This window comes from Gossypium raimondii, chromosome 3, assembly GCF_025698545.1.
Source record: "Gossypium raimondii isolate GPD5lz chromosome 3, ASM2569854v1, whole genome shotgun sequence".
NCBI lineage: Eukaryota > Viridiplantae > Streptophyta > Magnoliopsida > Malvales > Malvaceae > Gossypium > Gossypium raimondii.
The window spans coordinates 13,491,280-13,502,504 of NC_068567.1; the positions used below are offsets into that span (position 1 = coordinate 13,491,280).

Here is an 11,225-nt window from a genome sequence, read left to right on the forward strand (position 1 = left end):
GGTGGCCCGACTTGAAACGGGAGGTAACTGCCTTTGTCTCTCATTGTATGACGTGCCAATTGGTTAAGGCTGAACACCAACTCCTTCAGGTCTGCTACAACCGATTAAGATTACTCTTTGGAAGTGTGAATGTGTGACTATGGATTTCATTAGTGGGTTACCTCTGACACCCATTAAGAAAGATTCTGTTTGGGTCATCGTAGATCGATTGACCAAGTCTTCTCATTTCTTACCTATCAGGACAGACTATTCGTTACAGAAGCTAGCTAAGCTGTATGTCTCTAAAATTGTATGACTGCATGGAGTTTCAGTTTCGATCATCTCTAACAGAGACCCATATTTTACTTTTTGGTTCTGGAATAAGCTTTATGATGCATTGGGCACTCAATTGGATGTCAGTACTGTGTACCATCCTTAGACTGATGGACAGTCTGAGCAAGTTACTTAGATTTGTAAGGATATGTTACAGAGTTGTGTGATTGACTTCTAAGGTAGTTGAGAGAAATTCTTGCCGTTAGTTGAGTTTGCGTATAGTAATAGCTTCCACTCTAGCATTTAAATGGCACCATACGAGGCTCTATATGATTGTAAGTGTCGTACTCCTCTGTGTCGAACTGATTTAGGCAAGTGTCGGGTGTTGGGTTCCAATTTTGTTTCTGAGACCGAAGATACGACTTGATTGATTCGAGACCGTCTCAAGGCAGCTTCTGACAGAAAAAATCCTATACGAATTTAAAGCAAAGAGATATTGAATATTTAGTGGGTAACTAGGTTTTTCTGAAAGTGTCTCCGTGGAAAAGGGTTCTTCGGTTTGGACGTTAGGGCAAGTTAAGCTTGAGGTTGATTGGGCCTTACCGCATTTTAAAGCGTGTTGGACCTGTCGCATATCATCTAAAGCTACCTCTTAAATTAGATCAAATTCACGATGTGTTCAAGGTCTCTATGTTGAGATGGTACCAGTCTAAATCATCTCACATTGTTCTCGTTGAGGAGATAGAGTTTAGACCTAATCTGACTGTTAAGAATGAGCCTATTCAAATTTTAGATCGAGACTTTAAAGTCTTAAGGAGGAAAACTGCTCCTTTGGTTAAGGTCCTATGGCGGAATCATGGCATTGAGGAAGCCACGTGGGAACCTTAGGATTTGGTTCGTCAGCAATACCCTTACCTGTTTGAATCAGTTAAATTTCGTGGCTGAAATTTCTTTTAGGGGGAGAGAGTGGTAATGCCCCACAATTTGAATGTTTGTTTGTTAATATGTATCTGCTTCAGTAGTTTAGGGCCTTGATTATGTGTTTGAGATCGGGGCTTCAAGTCTCTCTTTTTGAAAATTTTCTTTTTTTTGCTTGACCTTTATCCATGTACTTTCAACTTAAGTTTAACTCCGTGTTAACTTGTGTCAAGAATGAGCCTGGTGCAAAAAGGAAATGTATTTGTTTTTACTACTCCAAAAGAAAAAAAATAGTTCCTGAAATTTATTAAATTGTTTCCTTCTTTCCTCTTTCTTTTGACCTTTTTTTTTGTTATTTTCTTCTTCTTTTGTTTTTGCTTCCTGTTGTCTTCTCTATTGCTTTTTTTAATTTCTTTTCGTTAAATTTTCGCTACTATTTTTGGGGAAGTTGCGTGGTTTGTTGTATTTCGATTGAAAGGTTAATTGTGTAAGTTTTGTGGTTGAATTTCTGTAACATTCGCTCTCGGTCGTTTATGTCAAAATTGGTTTTCTATTTATGTTGCTCAAATTATTTGTTCAGTGTTTGATTGGTCTTCTTTTAGGTGAAGATATTGAGGATAACAATCCCCCAACGCATTAGGTTTGTGAATTTACGGTATCGTGTGAAGGTAACTGTCAATTTTCGAGTCTAGGGTTTTTGCGTCAAAATTTTTTGACATAACTCAGTTTTGTGCGTTAATTTGAGCGTTTCGATTGGGGAATAATTGTTTTCTTGGTCATTGGTTTACCATTTTTAGGTTCTGTAGTCGCTCTGTTACTTTTACTTTGAATCTATACCAAGTGTGTAACAAAAATCGAGTTTTCTGTGAATGGAGGAAGCCGGAATCCATGTGTGTCGATGCCACATGGCTGTGTACCAAGCCGTGTGGTAGGCCTTGTAATTCTCTGGCTTGGGCCACACGAGGGTGTGTCTAGGCTATGTGAGGAACTATTTTGTTTGTGAGTCACACGGGCAAATGACACGGGCGTGTGTGAGGCTGTATGCCAGACTGTGTAACTCGCTGACTTGGATCAAACGACCATGTGACAGATCATGTGAGGCATTGAGATAAGCCAAAGGGCCGTGTGTTAGGCCGTGTGAATCCACAGGAGCATGGGGGCCAAAAATTTAGATTTTTCATTAAGGCCATAAGTTTTGTTCGAATCAAACATAGACCTTCTATAGGGTTTGTATGATTTAAATTAGGCTATAAAACTTATTATGTGATGATCTGTTACTGGAAAATCTGTTATATGAACATTAATCTGATGTGTTATTTGAAAAGTGTCACGTGTGAATATGATATACGAATTGTGCAAGTATACACGTCGAGTCAAGTAATAAAGTGATAAGTGAAATCGTCTCAACAAGGATCAAATTAGGTATAGAAATGGTCAAGTTATGATAATGATTAATGTTATGGAAAAACTGAGTTAAGTACGTAGTGGTAAATTAAAATAATAACGATAAGTGTAAAATGTATACTGACTAATATTGGAAAATGTTGAGGAAAAACAAGAGTAAAAATGTAATGGCAATTACGAAAATAATTACGTGAATAAAATGAAAGCAAATAAATAAATAACTAAGAATGCTATGGCAAAGATACTACGACAAAGGATAGAAATTCTACAATGTTGATTGAAAGGTTGGATTACTAAGACTCTGCCCTTACTTTCAATAATGCTTCAGCAAAATCGTACTGAACCTACTGCTCAGAAGAGACCTAAATTGACCTACTTCATTCGAAAGCATGATCTCAAGTTACCTGGTCTATGTCTATAGGCCATAGCATGGCACCCTGCACTTTTTTGTCTTCATTCTATACAAATGCTGCTCTATGTCTAGAGTTTACTGCAGGTACTCAGTCAAATACCCACTTGTATCATTCAATTTCAGTCAAACTAATCTAACCTTTTTAGAATTAGATTAAGTTTATGTGCATATTGCACACTCATCTACGTCTAGAGAATGTATGCATACAGTTAGGAAATAAAAGCAGTTGAATCAAATAATAGATTAAATCAAATATATGCTTCAACCATTAAACAAGATAAAAGTTTCATCATGTAATCCCAACCCTATGAAATTTAATTCATGGGTTGACGATTAAAATTCAAGTTCAAAATAACATTCAACATCGTTTTGATGTACAACAGGTTAAGAAATAATAGAAGAACTTAGGAAGATGGTTGTCACCAAACCAATCCACAATCCAACAACACAGTGTACTGTGGTGGCTGAGAGGGACTGCCTTCAGCTTCCTTTTTCCGTCTCTACTCAACCGCTACCCTTTATTGTTACCTCCAGATCTCTACAACCTTTAGGGTTTCCACCTTTGGCTTTTTATAAGCTTTTCTTCTTAGGATAGCTCTAACAGCCCACGATATCCTCTCCTATTTTTTAGGCAGATTTTTCTGGTACAATTAGAGTTGGGCTGAGATTGGTATGCATTGAGTGTTGACTCGGTCATCTTCCTGAATTTCCACGGCATACAAGGTGGCAAACTGTCCAACCTTTTTCCCCGGAAAACCTTCGCTCATTTATTTCTTTCTCCACATCCTGCACCTGCCAAACCACCAAACACAACCCTTCCACATGAAATTAAAAGTATCTAACATGTAAACACAATCCAAGCTCCTAATGCAAATGATAAAAATACTAATATAATGTCCTAAAATGCCACTAAATGTACCCAAGTACAAACAATTAGCTAGGTCGAATGGCATGAAATATAACTCTTTTCAAGAGTTATCACACCCCCAAACCTAAATTATTGCTTTTCCTCAAGCAAAATTTGTATAAATGCATGTATGCAGCAGTATTGCCAATGCATGTACCCATGTTGTATTATCAATCTATTCAGAGACCAATATATACATCAGTTCTCAGACATCTTCTCTCGTTTAAAAGCTGTTCGAATTTCAAAGGTTTGACTTAACAAAGGTAATGCAAAAAATTATCCATAAAAATAAGATTTCGTAAGTTTCATGTATGTTTTGGCCATAGCAAATATCTCCTAGCTTAATTAGTTCGTTTGTTACCTAAACTAAAATCACTCCTACTTTAAGCATACTTGTATAGACCATTTACATTTGTGTTTTTTGTTTCGTTTTGTTAATGAAATATTAGTATATTAGGGGATTTAGCATGTCACAAAATTCTTTGACTTGATAATCACAATGGAGCATACACTGAATTACCTAGTACTCAATCTTTTCACAATTTAAACATAAATCACTCTTGAAGCTAAGGCTTTTGACTTAGAAGATGGATGGAGCAAAAAATTACCTCCTTAGCTACTCAACCCGTTACTATAGTGGAGTGCCCCTATTTATTTACTTTCTATTACACAGTCTTACTTAAACTCACTTTTCTAGTCAACAACACGATGGAGCAAACAAATTGGTGCTTTTCTAGTCAACAACACGATGGAGCAAACAAATTGGTGCTAACTTACTCAAAAATTATAAGCATTGGAGTGCCTACTATCCTTTATTTAATAGTGCCAAGGAAAAATGACTGAATTTTTCCTTCAAAAGTCCCTAAGTTCATTAAAAGATACTTACTACAACCCGAAAAAGTATATTGAAGAATTTCAGCTCATCATCGAACATCATAAGTACAGATTGTACTCCTCATAAGCCAACTGTACGTAATAGTTACATTGCTGTGGCAAAACAAATTCAACTAACCTAGAATGAATATTCTAAAATGATCATACATACTAAATATAACATGCAACCTAAATGCACAACACACCCCTAAATCTAAGGGATGCATTGTCCTCAATCCATGATCAGATATGTAAGAGAACAACTAAAAGAGAAATTTTTACAACAAATATCATGAAAAAATAAAATGAAATGCAAGATGCATGCAAGAAAGAAGAAAAGAGAGAAAAAAACTTAGCTGGCTTGGACTAGCATGTAGCTACTGCAGTTTGCCCGACTAGTGGATTTTTGGGCACTGACTTTGTACCGCCACTTCCTCTTTTTAGAGGTCATTTTTCCCCTTCCTTGTCATCTTCTGTGAGTTCATCGATCAGACAATCAATGTCATGGTCCTATGTAGATACAGGAGCTGGTGACAAAGGTGGAACAGGGTCTTTCTCTTTGGTGGTGGTAGTATCATCCTTTTCTCATTCTTCCTACTTTTCAGCATTTAGGGAATTCATCTTCTTGGGCTTTTCCGCAACAATTTTAGTAGGTGCCTCAGCAGTAGGTTGAGTGGGTGCTTTACTAGAATCTTGAGTGGGCTCCATGGGAGCACCAGCAAATGGGAGCAAGGTGGCTGGAAAGATAGGAAATTTTGGCATTAGCTTTGTAAAATTAATTTGTAGGAATTTCCTTATAGCCAAATCTCTATTCCTCACATAAGCGCAATATTCAGCTTGCTGCTACTAGGCCTGTGCCATCTTCTCAACTAGGAGAAACTGCTGGATTGCAGAAAGGGACAACCTCAACTATAACTGCTTCAAGGAGTGCACTATTTATTGTTCAAGGGAGCTACGAGAAACTGGAGGTTCTGTCGTGGGGGTATGTGTAGCAAAGGAAGTGGTGGCATGACTATGCTGAGTTGCCCTGGCAACATCAGTGCCTTGGATCTTGGCAAAGATGGTCTTGGTCAACCCGCTCTTGTTAGGGATGATATCCTTCTCCGCATTGAGATGAACTCGAGCGGGTTGACATAGACCAGTAATAAGTGAAGGAAAGTTTAAACTACTTGCATTCTTTTCAGCACACCGATGTACTTCTTGAAAAATTATCATCCCGACATTAATCATTCTCCCTTTTATAGTGGAGTCCAGCAAAAGCATTATTTCTTTCGAAATAGTTGTATTGTGTGTAGATGGCATAAGTTGGCTCCTCAGGAAATGATACTAAATTTTCCCAATAGGCTTCAACAAAGCCCTCTCAATAGTATAACACTCCTAATTGGAAACAATCCATCTTGTTCCTTTGATACATTAATCGTCTAACACCTCGGCTAAACCTTTAACGGTAATACTTTCAGCAAACGACGTGTGGTCGTCTTGTATTCCTGCAAGACGAAACTGTGCATTAATATGGTCTTCATCAAAAGGAAGGGAAGTACCTCTTACGTAGATAAAAGGGGAATCTGGAGAGTTGACATGGGTATAAAATTCTAGAATAATTTTTCCTAAAACATCCTCGAGGTGCAAAGGAAAAGCATTCCACCCATTTTTTTCTACTATGGTGGACACAGGCTCATCGTATCCCATATATGGTTCATCTTTAAATAAGAACCCTTGATCAAAATAAAAAGGGCGCTTCGTGATGTTACTATTGTATTTCGTGGTTGTGGCACTATTAAAGAACGTCTTTGGCCGAGTAGCACCAGCCCTTGATGATTCAGCAGTTTTGGAGGCAATTTTGACGTGAGCCATTGGAGAAAACAATGTTCATTGAAATTGAAAGGTCTATTTTGCTCTAACAAAATGCACAAGGGTTTAAATATCTTCAAAAAATCCTTAATGAAACTACTGTAAAAACCTACATGACCTAAAAAACTTCTAATACCCTTGACACTGATGGGAGGTGGCAATATTTCTATCACTTCAATTTTTGCTCTGTCTACTTCAATTCCTCTTTGTGATATCCTATGCCCAGGATAATTCCTTCACGAACCATGAAGTAGCATTTCTCCCAATTTAAAACAAGATTTATTTCTTCACAATAGCACAGAACCAATTCCATATTTTTCAAACAATCTTGAAAATGATTCCCCAACAAAGAAAGATTTTCCATGAAGGCTTCAAGAAGATTTTCCATCATGTTAGAGAATATGGCCATCATACAACGTTTAAAATTTGTCGGGGCATTACATAACCCGAACGACATCCATATGAACTCAAAAGTACCATATGGACATCTGAAAGTTGTCTTCTCTTGGTCATTGGGGTATATGGCAATCTGATTATATAACAAATAAGCATCCAAAAAATAGTAGAAAGCTTTCCTAGCTAATCTATCCAACATCTGATCAATGAATTGTAGGAGAAATGGTCCTTCCAAGTTGCCTTGTTAAGCTTTCGGTAATCCATTCATGCTCTGCATCCCTTGACAGTGCGAGTTGGTATGACCTCATTATTGTCATTACTTACCACTGTGACACCTCTTTTCTTAGGTACGCATTGCACAGGACTCACCCATAAGCTATATGAAATTGGGTAAATGATGCCAGAGTCAAGCCACTTAATAATCTCTTTCTTGACAACTTTTTCATGATCGGATTCAGTCTTCTCTACTGTTCAATGGAATTGCTAGGGCAATCCTCTGACAAAATCTTACGCATGCATTATGCAGGGCTTATTCCCTTTATATCAGCTAGGGTCCATCCCAATGCCTTCCGAAATTGCCATAGAACTTCTAACAAACTTGCCTTTTGCTCAGGTGTCAGGTCCATAGAAATTACTACCGGCAAAGTACTATTTTCGTCTAAATATTCATACTTCAAATGCTGCGGCAAAGGTTTTAACTCTAGTGGAGGAGGTTCCTCTGTAGAATGTTTAGGATGATTGAAAGGTCAATTTGATAGATCCAAGGGTTCAAACCTCTTCCTTGGTATATCTAATATATGCTTGGCTTCTATAAATTCACCGAAATACTCAAAGCTTATTGTACCATTATGCTCAAGTGAGTCTTCATCATTGTCGGAATTGTTGTGGCAATATCTGGTGAATTCCTCCATCGTTGTTTCTATCAACCCAATGGCGCGACATTCATCATGAACATCAGAACATTTCAAAGCATTAAACACATTGAATGTAACCTGCTGATCATTTACCCTCATAATCAACTCACTTTTCTGTACATCAATTAAAGTTCTGCCAGTAGTAAGAAAAGGTCTTCCAAGAATAATTGGCACATCTTGGTTAGGTTCATATTCTAAAATAAGGAAATTCATAGGAAAGATAAATTTATCTACTCTTACCAACACATCCTCAATTTTACCTTCCAGATGTGCGTAGGATCAATCAGCCAATTGCAGCGTAACCATAGTAGGTCTTGCTTTTCCAATTCGTAGCTTCCTAAACATAGACGTAGGCGTTAGATTTATACTCGCTCCTAGATCACATAATGCCTTACAAACATAATGATTTTTAATTAAACATGGGATAGTGAAACTCTCTAGGTCCTTCAACTTCGGAGGTAATTTATTTGTCAACATTGTTGTGCACCTTTCAGTGAGAGTGACAGTCACAAATTCTCCCAATCTGCACTTCTTTGACAATATATCTTTCATAAATTTCACGTAGTTGGGCATTTGCTCCAAAGCTTCAACTAGTGGTATGTTGATATAGAGTTGCTTCTAAACCTCCAAAAATCTTTTGAACTAAATATCCTACTTAGAATTATAAAATCTCTGAGGAAAAGGTAAAAGCGGTCATCCTTGAGGTTACTGATATTGTTTTTTCGTGGCATTCTTATTGACAACATGTTTTTGATTCTGCCACAACATTTGGCTGCTTACCCTTTTTAGATTCACTATGTTTTTTAGATGACTTTGGGATCTTTACCTGGTTGTTATTTGAGTTATCCTCTTCTGTCATGTCATCTTGAACAACGTCATCAAGTTGAGTTTTGCTTCTAACAGTTATGGCCTTGCATTGCTCCTTCCCTTTTGATCTCGAATTCTCGGTATCACTTGGCAACGCTCCTTGTGGAATCGAATTTAAAGCATTCGATATTTGACCCACTTGATTCTCAAGAGATCGGAGAGATGCAGTCTGACTTTAAATTACAACATCATTCTTGGCTATATATTCCTTCAGCAAGGCTTCAATAGATGATGATGATGATGAAATCGATGCCTGACCTTGCTGGACATTTTTCCTTGACATATGTTGAGTATAACCAGGTGGTGTGTTGATGGCATTCTATCTTGCCATATTGTTAAAATTCCCCACACCTTGATTATTCCAACTAAAGTTTGGATGTTGCTTCCACCCAGGATTATACATGTTGGAGTAGGGATTATTGTTCCGGTTGAAATTACCCATGTAGCACATGGATGCTGGATTTGATGGGCATTCATCAAACATACGATCTTCACCACAATAAACACACGATAGTTAGGTTGGTTTTATCTCCAGGACTGTAGTAGGCCTTTTCATTGAATCATATTAGCCAAAGAAGATGTTTGGGCTATCAACGAAGTGATTGTGTCCAGCTCTATAGTACCAACAGCTCTCTTGCCTGTCCCAAATCTTGTGGTAGGATATTGATAATCATTGTTGGCAATCTTTTCCAAGATCTCATATGATTCATTATAAGATTTATCCAATAGAGTACCGTTAGTAGAAGCATCAACTACTGTCCTCGTATGTGCATTTAGACCATTATAGAACATCTCTATCTAAGTTCAGTGTTGAAATCTATGCATCAGACATTTTTGAATTAAGTCTTTAAATCATTCCTAAGCTTCATATAATGTTTCATCCTCCAATTGCCGAAAAGATATGATGCCATTTCTAAGCTTGGTATTCATATTTGGGGGATTATCGTAAACTCAAAATTATATAGGGTTTTTCTATATATTTTACCACCTTTTACTTAATAAATATGTTTATCTTGAGAAATTGTTATTAAAATAAGTGAATTTTACTTAATTAGTAATATTGGGCATGAAATTATAAAGTATGTGAAATTGTGCTTAATTGCATTATTTTTGTACATATTTTATATTATTTCATGTTAATTTATTAATATGCAATTTTTCACTATGTAGGACAACCATTGAAGATGTGATTAATTTGAATGAAACATGGACATGCACAAATAAATTCATGTGGACGGCAAGACCATGCAATTTGGGTCATGAGGTTGATAATTTGACCCAGGAAAAGTGGTGCAAAAAGATGGACATGTCTGCTAAGTTATTGGACTGGGAAACCGTACAACAAGGGAGAACTGAAGCCCAGTTTCGGCACAAGTAGATGGTAGCCCAAAAGCAAGCTTTGGGGTATTTAATTGAAGGTTCTTACAGTTGGAAAATAATCAGAAATCAGCCCAAGTACTTTACTGTTGAAACTGTCCACCCTATGGCTATTAATAGCCTTGATTTGAATTCAAATTGAGGAGACTAAGTCATTCCATTCTCCTTGAAATATGGCCGGCCATGCATGGTAGAAAAAGAAAGAATTTTGAATCTACTTTTAGCTAACTCTACCCCTTACCTTCACCTATAAATATCGTGCACCAATCTTTTAGTCCATCATCCCTCACATCTCATTTCTCTTCTTTCATTAATAAAGAGCCTTGAATACTAGAAGAAAAGCACCTATACCTAGCAAAATTAAGTGAATACCCAAAATTGTGGTCATTTTATTTCTATCTTTCCATACATAATCAAAAAATAGGAAAGATTCTTCAAGAGTTTCAGGTCCTAGAAGTGCATGATAAATACCGCCAAAGCCCAATACAGCCGAGGAAATTAAGTGAAGTATTCCAAATACAAAGTATGGAAAGGTGTCTATAACTTCTCCGCTAGGACCTACCCCCCAGCCAAGAGTAGCTAGGTGGAGAAGTAAAATTAATCCTTGTTTGTACATGGGTTTTTCTGGGACAAAATGAGCCACTTCAAATAGGTTCATCGCTCTGACCCAAAATACGATTAATCTGACATGGGCTACATGAGCCTCCAATAGTTTACCAGATAAATTGATAAGCCGGGCATTCCTGACCCATTAAAAATGTGGTTTCTTGTTCACGACCGGCTAAAGCTGAAATTCCCATAAAGAGTGTTTCCACAGGGTAAAACCTCTTTAGAGAATATAAGGTTTTCATGAGGCTAATCTTGAGCCCCCATCCAAGCACGAATACCTTTGTTTTAAAGAATATTTTTGGTGTAGAAAGTCTCATAACGATTTTTCCACATTCTATTTCCCTTTTACTTACCTTTTCATAGCCGCCCATCTCCTTTCCATCCTTTAGCCACAAAAGTTGTGTCAAAAGCATTCTTTGGTCGGCCACCTTAGGAACTCCTTAGC

At 37.2% G+C, this 11,225-nt stretch overlaps 1 non-coding gene and 1 pseudogene across 1 annotated transcript; one reads left to right on the forward strand and one right to left on the reverse strand.

The window, feature by feature from the left end:
• The first annotated feature begins 9,608 nt into the window (after nucleotides 1-9,608).
• On the forward strand, nucleotides 9,609-9,715 carry LOC128040179 (small nucleolar RNA R71). The gene has a single exon (XR_008194837.1). It is a non-coding gene; the product is annotated as a small nucleolar RNA R71 (small nucleolar RNA).
• Nucleotides 9,716-10,481: 766 nt separating this feature from the next.
• Nucleotides 10,482-11,022, reverse strand: LOC128039758 (photosystem II CP43 reaction center protein-like; annotated as a pseudogene).
• Between the last annotated feature and the right edge of the window lie 203 nt (nucleotides 11,023-11,225).